Here is a 22699-nt window from a genome sequence, read left to right on the forward strand (position 1 = left end):
AAAGATGACATTATTTTCCTTAGTCTCTATTAATAGAGATTCCCCCAAACAGAAGAATCATTTGAGTGGAGATATATTTGGAGGCAAATAATGAATAGGTCCTTCTCGTTATTCACAAGACTATACACTGCTGAGAATGTAACAGTTATTTAGGTTCCTTTTTTTTTTTTCAATTGCACACTCTTGAGTGGTTGCACATGCAGTTAACTGTTTTATTTCAGAAAATAAACTGCTTTGTAGAAAACATTTTTTTCCATTTTTGAAATGCACCAAATCATTAAAGAAATGCCAAATCATTAGAGAAAGGGGTGTCTCTTATATGAACAGGATCCCCTGTGAAATAAAGAATAAATTTTATCCTCTAGCATCATCAAGTAATCTGAATATTTAGCTGGGTCTGATCTTCACCTCATCTGGAAGTAGCCTTCCTGTAGAGGGAATTTCTTCAGACAGACTCAGGTAACACAGAGCCAATATCACGTCTGCAGCCCTGAGATGGAAAGCAATTTAAAGCTACTCACACACTCAAGCAAGAAAGTTGGAGAGTGTTATTGTTGGAGAGTGTTATTGTTGCTGCTGGCTACCTAGCTGCTGGGTACACAGGGGGCAGAGTGGGCAAGCAAAAGCTAGAGGCAAAAGCGCTTTGAAAATATACATCAGGTCAACCAGAAGATGCCATGGAGAGGCTGTACTGGAAAAGGAAAAAATATTTTGGAGCAGTGAGGACAATGAACACCTCTAGATTTGCTCCGGTTGTCCAACAATGATTAAGAAATTTTTCATTTTTCGTTTCTCAGAAAGCAAAGGGGTTTAAAACACATGTGTTCTCTGTTTGCTCATACTCAGAAGATGCTGTACGGGCAAGAGATGGAGAAGTAATATCGTCACGAAAGAGCAGTCAAAGCTTCCTTTGGTGCCCAGTGGTTATTAACAGTTATTAAGTTGGGCAGCTTTTAAGTGTGCTGAGGAAGGGCCAGAATAAGTGGAAGCAACGCAGTCTCGTGGCTTAGAGCTGCATGTGGCCAAATTTTCTGGTTTTCCAAAAGGCAAATGAACCCACTAGGAGCGCCCTGATGCCATGTGATGAACACTTCAAACATCCAGTTTAACTTGTTTATGGCTGGCGTGGATATTCCCAAGCTGCCCAGCTGTGCTGCAGCTCCCAACCTGCTCCCTTCCCGAGCAACTCTCAGCAGCCAGCAATCATTGGGGATCAGCAGCACAGCCCAGAGGTTTTTGGGTTCCAAGTGCAGATGCAATTTTTCCTGATCCATACTGAAATGCCTGTGCAAGTGTTTCAAAGCCCAGGATGTCACCAAGGCCACTATGTCCTGGCTTTCAAGCCCTTCTGGAGCGTGGCTGTGACAGCCCAGCCCAACCCAGTTTGCTCAGCACAGACTCTTGTTTCTCTCAAAACAGAGAAGAAGAAAGTTGCCAAAGTTTCTGGGAGAACCAGTCAAGACCCATCTTAGTAGCTTGCAGCTAATGGATACTCTAAAGTACCTGTGCCAAACATGCTTCACCTTTACTATCTTCTCTTTTTACACAGCATTTTACTTTTCATAATGATGTTCCCATTATCTCAGCCCTATCTTCCCATCCCATAGCTATGGGCCATTAGCGTTTTTAAAAAAAAAAATTAATTAGAATTGAAAAGGTGGAATAATAATAAAGGAGAAAACTGTTTTCTTTGGCAGCCCTGCTTGCCTTATTTATGTTGGCATTTCAAGACTCCATCACAATATAAGATGCACCCTCAGCTTGCATAACATATCCTGCCCTCCACTGCAGTAGATCTGTGGTACAGCTTGTCTGTCATGACCTATAATCCTGCCATTTGCTGATTCCTCAACCTCCTCCAGGTCAGAGGGACATGCACTATCCTGGCTTTCCATTATCCCAGAAAAAAACCCCACCAAAACAAAAACAACCAACTGAAAACAAAAAGCCCAAACCACTTCAGCAGAACACAAGTGGATCAAAGTGCTCTCAAACACAAGAGCTGCAGGGAAGCTCTGTGTGAATTTGGGATTGATATAATTTCTGGGCAGCTCCAAGGGGAGTATGAGTTGGGTTTGCAAAGTAACTGCTGCCAGTCTCCAGCTTTGTTGTTCTGCCTCCCAAAAACTCTAGGTCTGTCGAGTGGAAGTGCATCCACTATCTCTCCATCTTCCAGTGCTCTGGACTTCTCTTGGGAAAGAGAATGTTCATTCCAAGGCATTTACTATGAAGTACTGGAGAGCAACCCCACTTTTCTTCCAGCAACTCCTCAAGATTTCTCCAATCTTATTCTTAAATTGATCTTTCCCATGATTTGAAAATATATAAAAAAACAGGCCTAGAGGTAAGTGTAGGGAGAAATATTGTGAGAGAGGAAGTTTTAATAAGCTGCTTCAAAACTCAACTAGTGTTTCCAGAAAATTATCTAGAAAATCCATGGCACCACCTAGTTACCTGGGTCATCTTTGCAGAAAGGAAATATCTCAATAACCATGAAATTACAAGATACAGAGGAGGAATCAGTCACTGGAAAGAGTGCTGAGGCTGAAACTGCTGCTAACAGTACAACATGGACATCTGCTTGGTCACGTTTTACCTTTATGTGGATATGTTTATATCATTCCCACCTACAAGCCCATTGCCATCAAACAGTGAATTAAATTAAACCCAGATATTAATGCCCAATATGTTCAGTTCATATTGTGATTAAAAGTATCCATATACACAGACTGGCTTTTCAATTTGCTCATCAACTACTTGATAAACCACAGTACTGAAAATCAGACAAATGAGAGGGTTTACAAATACTTGCATTGCCTATTAAGGCTCGATTAGCATCCCACAGATGTAGTAAAAAAAAAAAAATAAACCCAGCTTTAAAAGCAAATAGGTCAAGCAAATTACATATGGAATCTGGCACTGTTAAAGAAGGACAAGTACATGCCAAGATTAATAAGTAATTACCCGCTTCATTTCTGGCCACTAGATTTTTGTTAGTAATTTAAATTAAATCTGTAAAATGTGGAGGGGTTAAAATTACGATGTGTGCTGGTATCCCAGAGCCAGTTATTGGATGTATCTCAAGGTATGTTTTCCTAGGCTCGTGGAATTGCATGCTGTGAACTGAAGATGTGCTTTGCAGCTTGAATCTCAGGAATGAAATTGTTACGACGGCTGCCACTGTTCTACACCTGAGACTTCACACAGCCATCACTACCCCCTGGTAACCCTGAGAGCATTTTTTACCCTACAGTAATGAAGTAGAAAACATTGATTCAACTTTTCAACATCCAAGAGAAGACACCGAGCCTGGGTTTTTCCAAGCAGTGGCCCATGCAAGCAGTCCAGTGAGCTAATCCATGGGACAGGTAGAGCTGGCAGCTTTATGGTATTTTATCAGATAACAGTAGTCTCAGTGCTCACCTCTCAGATTACGAGCTCTGGTTTGCAATCCCTGCTTTATTTCAGGGTGTAGGCAATCCCTGGGCTCAGAGAAACAGGGATATGGCCTTGGCTAGTCCAGTCTCCCTCAGAGTCCAAGTTTTTGATAACTCCTGACTCAGTTCCTCACTGACCCCATCTGCTATCTTGGGATTTTGTGCAATGAAATTGAGGCTCATCAAGATAAACGTGCTAAAATTTAGGCACTGTGGCTTGTTTTTTTGCAGATTAAGCCTCCATGGCTTTCCACCATCCATGATACATTTATCCTAAACTGTGTTAACCTCACAAAATAAGGTTCATATCAGAGCCCCTTGGATTTTAAATGTCCAGTGTTGACACTTTGGCATAGATCTGTCAACTCGGGACACCCCATGTTCTGCTGCCTTCCTCTAAGGTATCTGTGACAGACACAGAAGCAGCAGAGCTCTCATCTGTGAGCTTTAGCTCCCAGCGCAGAGCCCACGTCAACCCTGGAAAAGACGGAATGAAGGGGGAAAAAACCGCGCAAAGCTCTCCTAGTACGGATAATTTTCCATTTTCCCTATCCCACCTGAAGTCTGGCAAAAGGAGTACCTGCAAGCCTTCAAATCACAGATGCAGTTACTTTCTAAAAGTACAATTAGCTTTTCCTAAAGGAGTTCTGTGCACTGCGGCTGTGGAGTCAGAACCTCCTCCAGGGCAGGGGAGAAGCCCCACAGTGGCAACACTTTCCGAGTAGAAAGTGTGTTTAAAAGTAGGGCTTCAGAAGTAAACAAAACTCTTTTGACAATAATGAAAGTAATAATGAACTTTCTTTTCGTGTCAGTTTTGCTCTGTTAGTTGCTCGATAATGCGATGCTCTATAAACGGCTTGAAAGAAGATTCCTTGTCAGTCTGCGGTGCCTGAGGGTAACGCGAGCTCTCAGCCCTCACAAGTAATTAAAGATAATCAGTGAAAAATGTGAGGGTCTGTTGTACTCCGCATTCCAAACCCCACCTACAACAGGAACAGAGCTCAAAATGATTATTTAAATTTAACCTTTTTCCAGAGGATCGGTGGGGGACAGGACTTGCAATTGTTTGTTTGCTAGTGCTTGTTCCCAGAAAACAAGGAACAATCAAAAACCAGTTTCAGGAGGATCGATACTGACCAAAACATGCTTGAAACTCTGAACCAGCTTTTGTCTTTTCCTACCTCTGACAGATTTCTATCAGTAATGTTTACCTTCAGGTATATTAAATGACAGAGCCAGCCTGCTTCATCTCCTGAAGTGAGATTAATTTACCACAGAATATTTATAGGAACAAATAACAGCTCTAACAAATAAAAGAATAATAATTCTAATAACAGTCTATATACCAGGGAAGGTTTCCCAGGTACTTAATGGACAACAACTCCCTCTGAAACTTTATTTATCATGAGGAGCAGTGAGAGTTAAAGGCTGGCAAGTAACTTTGAAAAATCAAGCCACTTATTCAGGTGCAGACTCAGCAAGGTAACTGCTGAGTGTTGAGCAACTTGGGAAATCTGGTTGAGACTCTCTTTCATTTTTAGTGCTCTTTGAACTCACTGGCACAAGTCCTGCTCGCTGTACTCAGGGAAACTTGGAGCTGCCAGCTCTGGCCACACGAAGGACTGCCTCAGATCGAGGTTTGTGCTGGCTGGAAGGGTAACAGCAATAAATGTGAGGCACCAGAGCAGGGGTTGAATTCGGATGGGCTTGGTGTGATGACTGCCTACTTTATGGATGTACTGGACCATGGAGCCACAGAAAGCAAAGCCAGACCAAGACAGCATGAGTGACATAGCCAGACCCCAGCAGTGAGAGGCTGCAGCCAGGCACACCCCCAAAACAGCAAAGGAAGGGTCTGTGCTCACCAGTCCCTTACACTGGGCATCCTCTGTTCCCCTGGCACTTACTAGGTTGTCAGAGAATCCTATTTGACCTGCTCAGGGGTCTGTTTCCCAAGGACAAAACCCCCATTCACTCTGTGGGGCAGGAGAGGCCAAAGGAAGACAAAAGTTTTATGTGAAGAGGAAGTGAAATACAGGGGATTTGGTGATTCCTGAGAGCTGAGAAGGTGCAAGTGGAGAGCGAGAAATGCTGAGTCTCCTGCCACCTCCCTGACCAGAGAGCTCAGCCCTGCTGGCTCTGTTTGCATCTGGAAAACGTGCTTGTGAAACCAAACAATGTCAGACATTTGGCACCGCCAAGAAAAGCACCCAGTTACTGCCTTTCAGGGCAGTGACCAAGCCCTGTGCTGGTTTGGATGGTTGCTGCCAGGTTTATCAGATTTAGCCAAAAAAAAAAAAAAAAAGAAAGGAACCATACAATTATGGCAAATAATCTATAACACATTGAAAGACACTTCATCAGGGCTTTCCAGACTTCTTCAATTTGTGAACCTCAAACAACTTTCTAAACTGTTAGAAAGACCTAGCACACAGACCCAGGTATAGAGAATTTACAGTTCCTGACAATAGCTTTTGCTTTTAGTAGGTGCTTTTTTTGTGGAATCCTTTGAAGTAGCCAAGAAAACCACATCACTACATCCATGATTCCACAGGCAACAGAAGATCATCAACTTCCAATCTATTTTGTCTAGTAATTGTACATGTTTGTTTCTCCCACACTCCGTTGATGTGAAGTTTAACACTCAAATATTACCAGTTAAATACAAAACAAAACAAAACTGTTGATGCATTATTTCACAATAAGTAATATAAAACCATGAATAATGGGTTCCAAATGATGTAAACATGTGTTTAGAGTACTGCTTAGAGCACTGATGCTGACCTAGATTTGACCTTCCCAAGTATCCACAATCTATTCCTTCTCTAAAAATACAAAATGTTGCCTAAAGGAAAGATTGTGTTGTCTTCACAAATGATGAGTGAGGATTCCTTGTGACCACAAACAACAAAAATACTGTACAGGTCATAATTAAAATGACCTTATAAAATATCCCATGGAAAAATATTTTCCAAGAGACCAGATTCCACCGAATTTTGTGTAGACCACGCACTTTAATCCTGGTTCTACTGAAGTCATTGAGGGTTTTTCCATTGACTTCTATGTGTCCATGGTTTGGCCTTCATTAGCCATGCACGGAGCATATCATAAAAACAAACATCAGAAATAATGGTCTGGTCTAAAGTTCCCTAAAAAGCATGCCCACAGGGAGTGCTGGGGAAAAATGCACAAAACATTTCTGGAGTGAGTGAGTTTGTAAAGAATATTATCCAGCTTAAAAAAAAAAAAAAAAGTCTGAGAAATTTAATTTAAGCCATATGGATGCACAAAGCATATAATTAATAAGGAAATGATGCTGACTGTTAATATAGACATCTGAAATCAGCCACAATGAAATCTCGTTATGTCAGGATTGTGGCAGCCTGGATTCAGACAAGGAACATAGAGCATTACACAATCGATATAATGTCATTAACAGCACATTCCGACCAAATTTTATGCAGAGACAATGTCACATCTTTTCGGCCTGAAAAAGTAGTATTTCTACACAAGATGCAATTGTTTTAATTCAGATTTTAACGATCCGTATAAAGACAACAATGGGCTGTTTGTTATCATCCGAATCAGAGTTTGATCGGGACCTCAAGAGCCGCCACCACAGCACTGTACGCAGGGTGGGGGCGCACAGAGACGCAAAACCGATGGAAAATTAAGCAGACACTTAAAATCCGGGCTGTTTGCTTCCTTAAAAGTGGGCTATCTCCGTGCACATTGTCCGCAGGGAGCGCGGCTGGGAGCACGCACGCCGCAATTAAACGGCCCGGCCCTGAAAGTCCCGCAAATGGATGTTGCATCTGTCTAACTCGGCGTCAGCACAGAGAGCGACTCAAGTCCTGCCAAATCGAGTGTGACCTTCAATCTGCCACTCTCATGGTGAAAGGCAGGGAAGTAAATTACTTGGCCTTCTCTTTCTATTGAGGGTGAATACAAGCGGGTCGGCGGGACCTGCCGCCGTCCATCCCCAGTGGCACCCCACAGTTTACACAACCCGGGCTGAATGCCATAAAAGAGGGGCTCCATTCACCGGGGGCCCGCATGCAAAAGAGACGCCCATTAGATCATAGTAATTATTCCATTTACATCACACAGTGCCACAGTGGGACGTGAAGGACTCATCAAACACTTCTCTTCACCAGGGCCCGGCTGCTAATGAGGCCCACTGGCGGCATTGTGCCTCCCATTTACTCATGGCCGTGCCTGCCTGCCAACAACAGCTCAGCCCTCCAGACAGGCTGCCCCTTTCAGAGCCATTTATTCCGCGCCCAACCTCTGACCTCAAGGGTTATGACATCAGCAGCCCTGATTTGTGATCATTTTTATTGGCGGACATTCAACTCTTGTTTCCTGTGTTTAACTCTGCCTCCCTTTTTTTAGCTAAACTTATTGGTTCTAATAGGCATCTGCCAAAAGACTATAAAGTAAGCCAGAGCTTGCACAAAGAGGCTTCTGATCTTGCTATAAAAAGCCCCACAGCTACTATTTATGCCAATAATAACGAGTAATTCATTATCTAGGTGCACAAAATCTGTTAACCACTAAAATGTTGAACAATTTAGAGCAGATGTCCAACAATTTTATGAGTTTTAATTAAAATGCTCTATGTATTTTCATCAATACACCTGGGTTTTTAAATTTACAAAGATGCTACATTGGCGCACTACAGTACTTTGCAAATTGCAGGTTTTTTTCGGAGGGGGATTAGGAGGGGATGATTTGGGCTAATCAGATGCTGATTTGTGACGAATTTTTTCCCCATTAAGGTGTTGATGCAAAATCAAAGAGGAATTAGAGCTGTGATTTAAAAAGACAGCGCTTTCTTGGGACAAAGCAGCAATATTTCAGGAGTCAGTGAACTTCAGTTTGTCTGCTTGAAATAGAGAAGGGGAATTTGCATTTTGAAGCAGAGTCATTAATTTTAAAGCTAGTGTTCTAAATGGAAATTAAATATCTTTAGAGAACAGGTTCTCAAAACACATGTTTTTCATAATGCAGTTTGTTTAAGCACAGCGATTTCCATATAGCAGAAACAGGTATAATAACAGACAGCATTTACTTTATCAAGAATGCAAATAATAATTTTCAAAAAATTTGACATTACAAATCACTATGCAAGCACATAATCACAAGTTTGCATGATTTATGTTTTTAAACATTTGTTAAAAAAAATTTAAATACTTAAGAAGCTGATAGTGAGTAAAATAGAAAATATTTTATCTGTGCTCTTTCATTTGGATAATGGGAAGGTTTTGGCCTGAAGTTAAAAGCTAACTAGTTTTTAAAAAGGATGGTTTTCCCTCAATTATAATCATAAGCAAATTAACAAAAAAGAGGATCCTGTTCAGCTAATTTCAAACTTACAGTCACAGATGATGATTGCAGGAAGTGGTTAAGTAATAGGAGATTTTTTTATTGTAACAGTGAGGACTCAGTATAACCAGCCCTACACAGATAATCTTTGTAATGCAGCCTTTCAGGGCTGATATGGATATATAATGGATCGGATTGGGAGCTGTCACCAGCCTCTAATGTATCTCTAATGGAATCTAAGGATTTACATTTGTTTCCCAGATAAGATTCTCATCCAGTTTCTCTTTGTAGTCAAGTAAATCATTTTACTCATTACTTGCTAATCTTAATTTCATCATCTTTGCCAGTATTGCCTTTATTTACATACCTTATTTTTCGACAAAAGCTGAGCTGCTATACTTTGTGTAGTAATACTTCATGATTGCACTCTAAATTGCATGCAATTCACACAGTTTTGTACACAAAACAGGGAAATGCATGAGCACTCCTAAATGACCACACATAGATATTCATGCAAGCAACAACCTGTTTTACATGCAGATGGCCAGAAGTTTCCCTCTTTAAAAAGCAGGACACACACCCCCCTCCCCAACTCCTCTGGAAAAAAAAAAAAATAAAAGAGCAGAGAGGAAAAAGAAAGAGGAAAATGAAAACAAAGAGGACACACTGGATTGGATGCACAAGAGAGCTCCTGGGGCACCAGCACTCTATGCTGATTTGTACAAGTCTGTGGATCTAGATCTGTTTAGATATCAGATTATGGAATATTAAAAGACATTAAAAACTCCACATTGCAGGTCAGCTGGACCCTCTCCTCAGAATGGCTTCCTTAATAAATACCTTCACACAGGGCACTGTGTTTGGGACTGGTGGCCCCTAAGGGAGTGAGGGAAGCAGGTCCATGGAGTAAGTGGTCTTTGGAAGTCAGCTAGAGAAAACAATCTGTTTGGCTGGCTTAGTTACTCATGGTGTGCACTTCTGCTTAGGGTGTCCCCTCAAGCTGAAAAGGCTGTGATCACTTACCTCTATACTATTGTTGAGATTAATTTTGTGGGGGGATAAAAGAAATGACCCTCCACCACATCCTTTAGCAAGAGATTCCGTTGTAATATATCTCACAGCCAGGACATTTTCTCAAGGTGTTAAACCACACTTTTGGTTTTGAACACAGAATAATCTTATCTAGAGCAAGAGGTCACTTCCCACAGCCCCTTTTCTGTCCTTTCCATAGGATAAAAGTCTTGTTAATACAGCAGGTGATATCCAATTGATTATCTCTTTAAAGCAACAATGTTATAAATCTTTCATCTTTCTTCCCAGGTAGAGGGCAGAAAAGCCCTCTGTGTACCTGTGTGCAGGTGCAGAGATGCCATCCCCAACCCCCACACAAACAACAGCGTGTTTCCTCACAGTATGTTGGGAGACACCAACACATTGCTTTGAGTAGACAGAACACCTCCAACACAGAGTGATCTTAGCTCTGAGCACACTAAAAACCAGAATTATACAGGAAAAGTAACACCCCCCTCTCCCCGCATGAGACTCGACAGGAACATGGAAGAGCTGAGTCTGGAAGGAATCTCTGGATTTCATCTGATCTGACCTCCTGCTCAAAGTAGGACCAGCCTCTGTGTCCTGCTCAGGGTCTTTTCCAGTGGAGCTCTGAGTGTCTCCGATCTCTTCTCTGGTCCTTATCTTAACCCCTCTCCACTGAAGAATTCTTTCCTCTATTCTAGCTGGAGATTCCCCTGCTGCTTCATGCTTCTCACTACCTCCCTTTCTTTCCTCTGCCACCTCTAGGAAGGTATTTCTCCAGCTTCTCTCTAACCACCACAAGGAACCTGAAGATGACAACTGTGCCCTTCTCCCTGCTTTTTGCCTTCTCTTTTTGAGGCTGAGCAGACCCAGCTGTTCTGGGGTCTCCCTGAACACCCTGTGCCCAACCACCCTGGGGCCGTCACGTTGCCTTGCTCTGGTTTGCCACTGTGTTCCTTGCACCAGGGATCCCTGAGCTGGACACAGCACATGAGATGTGACCTCACCACTGTTGAATAGAGGGGAAAAATCACTTTCCTGTGCCTGGTGTATTCATCACTCCTATCACCCAGTTTTTCACTATTACTGTCCCATTATGTGTAACCTCTCCATCAGGTGACGAGTCAGTCACTGGCTCAGCTCTCCTGAGAACAAGGAAGGGATAGGATCTGGCAGCATGGTTTACCTTGCAGAACCTGATGTTGGAGTATACTTGGGAATGTATCCAGGCTGTCTTTTTTAGATCCCTCCAAGAGATCATGAAGTGTTGGCTGCAGAAACAGCTTTTACCTAGCTTAGTCTACAGTAAAAAACCAGAGGCTCAAAGATCGTTCGACTTGCAGACAGAACAGTTGGGAGCAGGAATCACTAAGGCACAAATTCAGCACCTCACTTCACCCAGTTTCAAACTAAGTCTATCCTTCAAAGCTTAACATTGAGCACAGCACATGGTCGCAGTCTGCAAATAAGCTGTGCACTGCTCTGCTGAAGGATGTTAATGCTCATCACCATTCAGAGCACTCAGACTAGGGAAATCTTAATTAAAAACATCTGACAGGCCATGATTATGTTCATACATAATCGCCAGGATGCCTATACCTGTTATGCCAGATCTTCATACTGTAAATAATTAGCTATAGGAAACCTCAAGAGGTGTCTTCAGAACACATACTTCACCATATTTTTCTAGCATTTGCAATTTTAAAATCAGAAATTGAAGTCTATTTTAAATAGGAAACACTAATAACAGGCCTGCTTGTTTTTTCCCTGCATTAAGAGCAGGATTAATTTTCAAGCACTGCTGCACATTTTCCAGAGCAGTCACTAATCTACTAATCTGTCTTTTGTAGAAGTGTTTAAATCGTTATGATTGGCTTCCTCATGCAACTATTGGATTGAGTATTGCAGTGGAATAATTAGGAAAACATGAGGCAGAATTCCAAGAGAAGACAATGCAACTGGGGAAAAAAGAAACTGGTTTTGTAGTTAGAGCACAGCCTGAGGACTCAAGGCCTTTGGGCTTTCTGTTGGGACCCAGACCCAAGGTGAACATGATCAGGTTTGCTCAGCTCTGTCACATCCGTGTTGGTCTCCAGCAGCCTCTGCCACCTTTAGCTCCTCAGTGTCTGTACTTGGAGTGATTAGTATGGGACAGTCAGTCCTGAACTACAAACCCCGGCTAATGGCTCGATCCTAAGAAATTTGCCCAGCAGAAGCTGCGATGCTCCTGCAAGTTCATGGCAAAAATGCTGCCTCCAGATGGGAACCTGGTGACACTGAGCCTGTTCCTGGGCTGCAGGGTCCTGGATGCCCAGTCACTTACTCATAGTAGCACTGAGTAAAAGCCAGGATGGAGTCTGGATCAGGACAAACCGCAGTCAAAGGGTGAAGCTTGCTCTGGTTACAAGGTGTGCCACACCTTGAGTTCACAACAAGTGCTGCAGAAGGAAGATCCTTCAAAAGTCCCATCTGCAGAAGCACTGGGAGTTTTAAAGCCAGCACCAAAAAAACACCCCTGTCATATCCACAGATCCCTCACACAAACCCTGTGGGTGCCCAAGAGTGCATGACCAATGCTCACTGCCGGCACAACTGCATGGCACAGATGACTACACTCAGTTTGGTTTATTTTATTTTATTGGGCTTGGTAATCTAATAAAAAGCAGAATAGTTTGCACTTGTAACTCTCCCTTTCTAAACTGGTCTTTTGGAAATAGATACTTTCTCTGCACTGCAGAATAATACCTGAAACCAGACTTGACTTCTCATTTATGTTTACTAGAACAAAGATTTGCTGGTTACAAAACTGAAAACAAAATTTCACAATATCTTGGTGGGGTGAAAAAGCAAATATTGATATTCATCTTAATGAATTGAGCTTTTGTTTTGTTATTTCTAGAGAGTGGAAAATTTGCAATACCCCATTTTTGTGAGGAACACCATGAAGTAAATGCTGTTTCCCCACATTACAACAGCCACTTTCTGTAGCATCTCCCTGTGGTTAAGTTCACACTGTCTCCAACTAGGCATTTATGTCAGAGTTAGAGATTTCTGTCACTGACATATTCTCAGTATAAAAAGTAGCTTTTCAAATGAGACTCCTATTTCCCCACAAAAATCACAAAAGCTCCATTTTTATTTACAGTTGTGTGAAAACCTCAAACATGGAAGTTTTGAAAACCAAAAGTGTGGCATGTGATCTGTTCTCCACCATCCCTCTGCTGAAACACTCTTAGTGAAAGAGTTTTGCCTTGTAGTTATGAAACATGCAAACACAGGTTTTTTTACTCTGTTTCATTAGGAAAAAAATATCCAAACAAAGCATTATTTTCTTTCTTTCTTTGACATATTCAAACAGCTCTGTGGCAGGCAAATGTAATCTCAGAAATGATATGTGGAAAATGTGCACCTCTATCATACAACAGCACTTGGGTGATGCTGTAATTTTTGGAAGTTGCAGAGTGAAAGAAAACCAGCTATTTCCTGGAATCAACATTTTACAAAGGGTTCTGTCCCACTTTTGTAACTCTCCACAAGCTGTGCTAGTAAGAATTAATGAAATACCTGGGCAGAGTAGTCAGAAGAGGAATTAATTCCCAACACATACCAGCAGTGACTGTCGCCACACCCGGTCATGACAATGACCAACCCTCAAAAGCCAACCACAGAAAATTTGTCAGTCACATTCCTTAACATGCAACAAAACAAAGGCAACAACCAAGAGAGAAAAAATGTGTCTTAGGATTCAGTCAATAAGTTGCATGTGTTCAGAAGGGAAAGCTACAATGGAGCAGTTGAACTCCATAGAAATACGTATGGATGGAATAACAGTTATTCCTCCTGGCAAGGGTTGATCTAGTCCATGGATGAAAGTGAATTTACTGAAAGGAGAAGCCAGGTAGGTTGGTGTTTGAGGTGCTATAAACTGTCCTTCTTGGCTGAAATGGTGGTCTCCCCTCTTCTAACATAGTCACAGATTTTGTTAGCCATCTTTTTAAATCTCTCTATTGTAAATCATTTCCCCCAAAACATGTTCAAGTTAAAATACATTTAGGATGAAATGCTGAAAAAAATAATGCTTGATCAATAACATCCATTAGAAGTTAACGTCACCCAATGCACTACTGTTTTGTTTTGTGAAAGTGCCTTTTAGACTGAAGAATAACAATCACTTCACACTGGTTTCCCTGAAGGTGAAACTATAAGTCAGGTATGTTTTTTGGAGGAAATCTCTGAGCTAGAGCTCACAGATGTGCTGCACTGAAGGATGGCGAAATGTCATCGGAGAAATGACTGGGCATGGGAAACGTGAGCCCCAGAGGAGACAATTTTTATTGCTTTAGGAGGAGGGAGAACTTCTTAAACGGAGGGGAAAGATAAGGTCTGAGACAGGATTTGAAGGCCATAAGTACAAGGGAAAAGGTTAAACCTGGCATTATCTGCCACACGGGAGCTTGTCCACCAAAGGCTTTCATGGCCGTTCGTTCTCACTATCAGGGATGGCAAGGGGTGACCTGTGCACTCTCTGCCAGACTATCCCGAGGCACAAGGCTGGGTGAAAGGCTCAGAGCAATCACTTCCTACAGGAGACCCCCTACATGAGTTTTTCTGCTCCTGGAGTGAGTTTCATACGGCAAAATCACCTCTCATTGAACGAGGTAACAGGAAAGAATAGCAGAGCTTCCAGGTACAGGCACCTGAACTGGGCTCTATAGTATTTATGTTTTAACAATACTTTCAATTCGGGGATCGCAGAGTTTGGAAGTGTGTTTGAAAAAAACATCTCCAGGTGCCAAAAGCAAAGGTTTTCCCCACAAGAACCATCTTTAAATATTCAACATATTTCTGAACTCAACACAACATTTCACAAGAATGTACCTTTGGTTTGTCATTTTAAAAAAAGTCATTCTATAAATCTAAACAAATTCCTCATCAAGACCTACCATCATCTGTCAAAAAGGTACTTATAAATATGTATACGATCATTCTTTCTCTTTTCTTCTTACATGAAGAAAGTATCAATGCTACAACTAATTGGGCTAATTTGCATCAAAGACTACACATAATTAATTTGTTTGTTAAAAGCTTTCAGCATTTCTTACAGGAAGTGCAAAAGATCGTTGCTGAAGTTTGAAGAAGTAATTAGCAATAACAGATGTCAATGCACATAATTGTAAAATAAGACCAGACAAGGAACTGACAGAGTCTAATTTCACAATTGTGTTTCTATCAAATCTTCTGCTTAATGGTATTTATAGAAACTATGAGCATTTATTCTTTCCTCATTCCAAGGAGAAAGCTCATTTTTACCACTAAGTAAGAGCCTGTACTACTATTACTGTTTAAAAGAATTATGAGAATAAATCGGTCTACACTCAAACATGACCTAGTCACAAATGTCAGCCACTCATTCTTGGAAGAGAAAATGCAGAGCCACAGCAACTTGTATGGTCACTAGATCTTGTGATGGACAGACAAGCAATATATACACCCAAGAAGTACAGAGGGGAACTGTAACTTTACTGTGGGCTTTTCCAAAACAGAATGAACAACATGAGTCTTGAGGATGGCTGAAGGCACAGGGATGATGGGGAGTGGGGTCGCCTCAATGGCTTTGAGCTTTGTTGGTTGGGAGATGAGTCCTTCACTTCTCACCGAGTTCCCACACTTTCTAATGCTGCAAATGCTGGGCATGAACAGCTCAGGATTGTGTTAAGGAAATAACAGAGAGTGTAGCTGTGCAAACTCAGTGAGCTCTTCTAGTTGGGGGCATGCAAGAGCCATGCTGGATATTCACTCACAGAGTGCTCCCCTGCAAGTTCCACTTCCAGCTGCGGCATTTGTCCTGTACTCAGTCTTTAAATAAAACTCAAGGAAAAACAGCACATCTCCTAGTTTTATTCCGCATTGTTATGCTATTACTTGGCCCAAATTCACCAATCCTAATTAAACCTTTCACTGGAACCACCCATAGCTTTCAGCGAATCTCAGTCCAGTTATTTTAGTGCGGCTTTCGAGCGTTTCTATAAACAGTTTATGGCCCCAGAAGGAATGTGGTCCAGCTCTGGAGATACATGTCTCCATACATACCTTTTACATTTGGGACTGAGGGTTCCCTACAGGGGACTCTTTTCAATGTGCTATCTCTGCCCAGCTTCTACTAATGTCTTCAAATTACACAATATTCTCCTCTAACACATACAGACAAAATGCCAAGAGCATATCTTATTTTAGATATCATTTTATTGCTATCTACGAGTTTCCGCAACATCTATTGATGCTCTAAAAATTATTTTTGAAAGGTAGAAACTGCGAACCAAACTTGCCTCAAAGGGATCCCTCCCCTTGGAAGTACAAATGGTAGCTACACAACATGCAAATGAAGCGACCGAGATGCCTATTCAGGAGCTGCTGGTGTGGAGGATAATTATGACCTGTGAAAAGCTCTTTTGGAATCCTATACATTAGGATTATCCTACATGAAAGAAGAGTTTTCCAGTATGAAAAAGGACAGGTGTGTCCACACCACAACGGAGGTGCCACCTTCATTGTCTGAGCGACAGTTTCAGCACAACCCAGTTATTACCGTTTCCTCTTGTATCCAGTCTTAACAAGATTAAAGTTTTCTGTTCAATAAGCACCTACTCTTCACTGGCCAGATTCTATTAGCATGGTTGGCATTCCACCAAGGTTTAGCAACTCTTTCTAAATAGGTTTTAATAAAGGACTTTGCAAGGATCATATAACTAGACAGAAAGAGTGTAGATAATCAAATTACTGGCTTTCAGCACATACTTAGCCTTCCTTGCATCCAGCCAAACAAGATTTCACATCAAATGCAGGAAAAATCCATGCAAATAAGCTGCTAATGATTATTAGAAGATTCTCACTCTTATGAGAGTATGTCTTATGACAAGTACCCAACATTTGCTCAAATGATTTGTCACCTCATTTGACAACAAATTTGAGGTGACACTTTTCATGTTTAAAGTGTTCCTGGAGGTATTCCAGATTAATTACTCCTTGCAGCACCTCTGAGTTTATAGACTAGTGAGTACTCAGAGATCAAGGTAACGTGCTTGCCTGTGGTCACCCACCAAGTCTACAGCAGGGTGTGCACTGTAAGAGCAAGTCCACCTCTGTCCTCTAAGACCAAGCCAATGCACCACCTGTTCTGCACATCCCCAGGTGCCCATTGGGCTGAGCTACCCACTGTGCACCTTCATATGAGCCTTCACTCTCATTCATTGCCTTTCTGGCAGACCATACTCGGCCAGGGGTCTAGCAGACAACCAGCAGACAACATCCAGCACCTCCAGCTTACTGTATGGCCAAGATCATTTTCTTTCCCCTCATTTCATTTTAGGCCTAATGCAGAAAAGCCAAGACCAAAATGAGATTAAAAATGCTTCCCAGTCCCAATCCTCTTTCTTAGCCCCTGGAATATATTTCACTTCTCTCATTGTTCATCTTTGACTGTACATGTTTGTGGGATCCCATTTATGGCTGAGGCAGCTGGCAGGGCAGCTCCAGTGGAGAATATGCCAGGTCTGCCTGGGCTATGCATCAGTAAGCTTTTGTCTTATGCCTAGACCTGCCAAAAGCCCAACACCAGGGTTTCACTGTACTCTCCCAGCATAGCAATGGTTAGATTCCTTTTATCTCTCATGTTAATTTTCATGGGGCCCTGCCAGTTTCTTTATGTACTACAGAGTTCTCCACTTCATTCAAAGAGAACTGTACTATTCTCTTCCCTATTCCCTCAACTATATTTCCAAAAATTCAGGTCTAAAAAGAGGAGGTTTTCTTGAACCTGACTCCTAACAGCCCCTTGGACATCATAAAGGTCTTTACAGTCAGAGGTTTTAATGAAGCTAAACCTGGGCCAGATTGAGCTTTTTGTGAAAAAGGCAGAAGTCCATCGCAAAATTTGTAGCTGTATTACCCTCTGTGTAAAATCAAACCCACTAGGCTGTGACACACCAAACCTGCCCATGACCTCTGGTTAACTCCAGCCCTGACCTTGTACCCCAAGTGGTGGGTTGGGTTTTGCATCTCAGTGTTTTTCTGGAGATCCAGCCACAGCCAGGGACCGTGGATTGAGGCACCACTCACCCAGCAGCACAGCATTTGCAACACTCAAAACTTACTTAAATACACCTAAGCAGCCTATTAAATTCTGGAATCCTACACATGCTCTGCTATTCAAATAAAACAACCAGAACATTTTTCATATACAACTTGCCTCCTGGCAACTACACTTTTATGACAAAACCTTGGATATAAGCATAATAAAAAAAACATAAATGAAAGACAAGACAGAACGGTTCAGTGGATTTCAATAAAGAGTCTGAAAACAGAAATCCTTGAAGCCACACCTTATACAATAACTATAACCACCCTCTCCATTAAACCCAAAGGCAGCAGAAGGCTGCAGCTACCAGAGGCCCCACACTGCAGAGGGGAGATGCTTGTGCCAGCACTGCCCAATTCCACCTACAGGCAGCACCTCCTGTGCCTAGCCCCTCTCTGCTGGGGTGTGGGCTCACCCACCCGAGGGGAAATGGTCATTGTCATCGCAGCATGTAGATATTGTTAATGAGATGTGGAATTCCCTGAGAGATAAACACCGCCACCTTAGAGAATCAAAAGCAAAAAGTCATCTCCTTTTAATTTTCCCTCCTTTGCCCTTTTAGGTCTCTTCTAGTCTAATAGGAAAAGCAGCTCTTTGCCTTTGTCAGAGCCCTTTTTCCTCCTTTCCAGGTCTCAAGCAGCAGCCGTGCTGATACAGTTTCTGGGTACTGCAGGTGAACGTTTGTCTGCTTGAAATCAGTACGACTGCTGACAGCTCAATGCCTAGAAATCTTTCTAGAGATTTTTGACTTTGTTGGGGGAGGGAATAGTTTGAGCTCTTCAAATTGCTTCAGTGTAAACCTGTTCATTTGCCTTCACCAGCAAAATCCAGTCCCCTCTGTGCCTTGTTTGAGAGAATTAAGATTTAATCCAGACATTTTCTTACCTGTAGACACAATTCCTGATAGATCGAGCAATGCTATGGTGCCTTGGAGATTCAATGACCATTTTACAGTGACTGGACTCCTCTGGTTTTCAGAGAGATAAGTGACAGTGGAGGGCACTAGCATCTTGCAGGATCTAAATTTTATATAAACTTTTTGGCATGCCTCAAAAAATTAGCAAGTAAAGAATGTGGGTGGGTCGGTGGGTCTGCAGAGGTGCTGGCAGTGCCTGGGGTATCTGCAGGGCTGCCACTGAAAAACTGCTCTGCTTTTCCACCTTCTGTTCAGATGCCACGTCTGTCCTGCAGATTTGGTTTTACAGAGGCTAAGGCAGAGCAGTCTTGGTCACTCCTTGTGGGAATAGTCTTTAAAAATCCCTCTCCAGGGTCTCTCTGGCATAAACAACCCTGTGTCCCGCAGCAGGGCAGTTCCTGGCACTATCGCACTGCTCACGATTCTTTGTGTGGGGAATTCACTTTAATGTTGAGCACTCGGTTCAAATTGACTGCAATTTAGCTAATAATCAGTTTTATTAATTGAAATTTGTTTCATCAAAGAGTCTTCAGCAGGTTATTAAAAGTGGTTTACTTGTATTCTGTCTGCAATCAAAAAAACATTGCAGGGTCCTTAATTTACTGCAGACTAAGCGTCCACCTCTGACACAGTGCATTCTATCTGACTTAACCTATTCTGTTTTCACAAATATATTTAAGGTAGAATTTAATATTTGCACTTAAACTGCATTTTCTAATGGACAGCTTATTCCCTGAAAAATGCAGCTACTAGTTGTCAAGGAAAAATACATTTTCTATTAGCAAGAAACATTTCATTTAGGGTTTTGAAATGTTTTGACTTTTCCAAATGATGTTTCATTTTAGAATTAACCAAATTTACAGATTATAATTGAGATTGGAAATAACAATGCAACAATGTTTTTCATTTAGTTTAAATATTTTTTCATCCATTGCAACATACCATTTTCTTTTAGTTTTCTAATTTGTCTTTCAGGCTCTTTGGTTTTTGTAGCAATGGGAAAAGCACTGCAACACTAAGCACAACAAAGCATTAAAACATTTGGGAAGGAAACACAAAAAATATGAAACATAATTTCAGACCAACTATTTTCTTCCCGTTTTTCCCTCCAGTTCAGAAAAGTAATTATATACACAGCTGTAACTGTTTCACCCTCAGGATTGTTTCACCTAAATATTGCAGATGTGTTTAAGCACAAAATCACATTCAGTGAGACTTTCCTTTTTGCAGCTAAGAGAAAGTCTAAGAAATAATAAAGGTACCAAACCACCTGAGCTGTAGCTTCACCAACAAGTGTAAAAAGGTATTACATTGTTTTAAATTAGAAAATATGTAAACTACTAAGGAGAAACAGAATCCAGGCTCAATGTTCTCATTCCTTGCTTTCAATCCCAACTGTAACTGTTAAAATAATGAAATATCTTAATCTTGAGATTTTTTACTTAATAGAATCCAAGATATTTTTAAAGTATATAGAAGCTAAAGACTTTTCTTTCAGGTGCTTTTTTCCCCCTCTCCTTTTTGCCTGGACCCTTTCACAATTGCTTTGCAGAGTCATTTTCTTTAAAAAAAAAAAAAAGGAAAATTGCACAGTCCATCTAATTAGTCAAATCACAGTTGTATGAAAACTTGCATGGACCCATGGCAGAATTTCACACACCATTTGGGAAGTATGGCATTGTCATTGTTGATATTCTTCAATACACCTCAGGAGCAATATTCTGTTATGAATGGGAATATACTGTTTCAGTTTTGATTATAGACATTTTTCTACTACATGAACTGAATTCTGTTGAACTGCCTATACACAACAGAGTAGAAGTGTTGATATTTAAACAGCAGTAGAAGGTTAATTTCTTTTAATGTCATTTGGAACACAAATAAACATCAGACTGAAGATTAAATTCTGTTCCAGATGCTTCTTTGTCAGAGGCGACCAGGAATTGTTACAACAGAGAGAATCAACTTCCTATCTCATCTAGCACCCTAACATTGTCAGCACTTAGTCCTAAATGACTCTAAAGGACATGTGAGATGACCTGAACCAGGAAATTAGGAATGATTTTGCCTCCAGGAAATCTCCAGATTTCCAAGAGCCAAAAGATGACCCAGGGATTTACACCTCTCTTGATTCTCCTCAGTTTTGCAGCATTTACTGCTGTAACTCTCGGAGGGTTGTTCAGCATCCAAATGTCCTGGATTGATTTATGTTTTTTCCTTATTTCCCTTTTCCTTTTTACTGTAGTTTGCTTTCTCCTTCCCACTGGAAATAAAAATCAGTTGATTTAAAGACTGTACGTCCTTGCTCAGTTCTTACCAGAAAAACTTAAAGATACTTAAAACTTGGTGGAGTTCTGGCTTTGTTTTGGTTTTCTAACAGCGACAAAAGATGTCTTGAATGCACAATTTTCTGCTCCCCACAAATTACAAATGTATTCACACTAATCCTAAGCACCAGGAGAATATCAGAATATTTATTATCAAAGGTAGTTCTCTCCTTGTATCTTTTTCCCAGCCAACAGCTGCCTACAAAAAGTCCTTGGATAGGGCAGCACACAGTGATACTTCTCCCAGCACGCCCTCTCTATCCAAACAAAATGTTGTAATGACACAAGGAAAAGTAGAATAAAATATCAGATATATTTATAAATCTTCAGTTTCACCATTTTTACTGGTGGTTAGACCACACAGAGCCTATGCACATGGGACACAAACGATTTTTGATATTCCCTGAAATGCAAGTACGACTTTCGTATCCAAAACCACAGTATCCCATACAGGATATTTCTTGCCTTTCTTTCAAACATTGTTATCCTTTGTTAATTCCCTGTGGACTTCTGCAGCTTTTTCCCTTTGACTTTTTGGAAGTGAAGGAATGAGGTCTGTTAGATGTCAGCATGGATCAAGCTTGTTAGTGTAGATCCCCTAGTGCTGAGAGAACAGCATCTGAATGCCCGACTCCAAACATAGGAGAGCGACAGTTAATTTTTCTAATGATACACAAAAGTATCAGGAACATTTCTGACATTTTCCTTTTAATTCCCTTTCCCCAAAAATCTACAGATCAAAACAACAAAGAGCTGAAGCACTGACAAACACTTGGTTCTCTCTTCATCGGAAATGTTTTGAATTTGAGCTAGGAAGAAGTTGTTTCTTATTGCAAATATTGCTACATTAGATTCTTCATCTCTCAAACCTAACAACCAAGTCCCTTGAAAGAAAAACTACAAAGTACCATTAAAAATAAATATTAAAGATTTTTTTCCCCCAGACATTACTGTAATGATTTTATAGCTAGCTGACAACACAGATATTTTTCTAATGGATGGTTGATTGAAATAAGCCTAGTTCTAAATAAATTTTGTCATGACCATTCATTTATGAATTGCTGCTGTTAAAATCATTCACTCATCTTCTGTACAAACCAAGATATACTTTATGCACAAACTTGGCATCATTTGTTACAGATGAAACACCCACAGACTGCACAAGTCTTGAAAGATTCTGTTGAGATCTACATATTGCCAACCCAAAACCAATTTAAACGAATAGAAACCTTTCCATGATGTCAATAAACGTTGGATCAGATCCTACCAGAGTTAATCCTACACTCTTGCTCATTGCTTTTCTACTTTGAGCAAATTACCTGAAGACTTGGCCACGTTGCAGTGTTGTTGTTAGGCACAAGTTTCTCCTACAAACGCTAAAAAGAAAAAAAAAAAGATCAAAGAAACTTTCAACAGTGAAATTAAGGCACGTAAAGTTGAAATTTCTTGCAACATTTAACTCTTTTGATTGCAAGCTTTCTCACTCTAAAAGGAAGCGCCAGGGGAGATAGAAACACGGTCA

The sequence above is a fragment of the Myiozetetes cayanensis genome, unplaced genomic scaffold, assembly GCF_022539395.1.
Source record: "Myiozetetes cayanensis isolate MyiCay16 unplaced genomic scaffold, myiCay2020 scf19, whole genome shotgun sequence".
NCBI classification, from domain to species: Eukaryota; Metazoa; Chordata; class Aves; order Passeriformes; family Tyrannidae; genus Myiozetetes; species Myiozetetes cayanensis.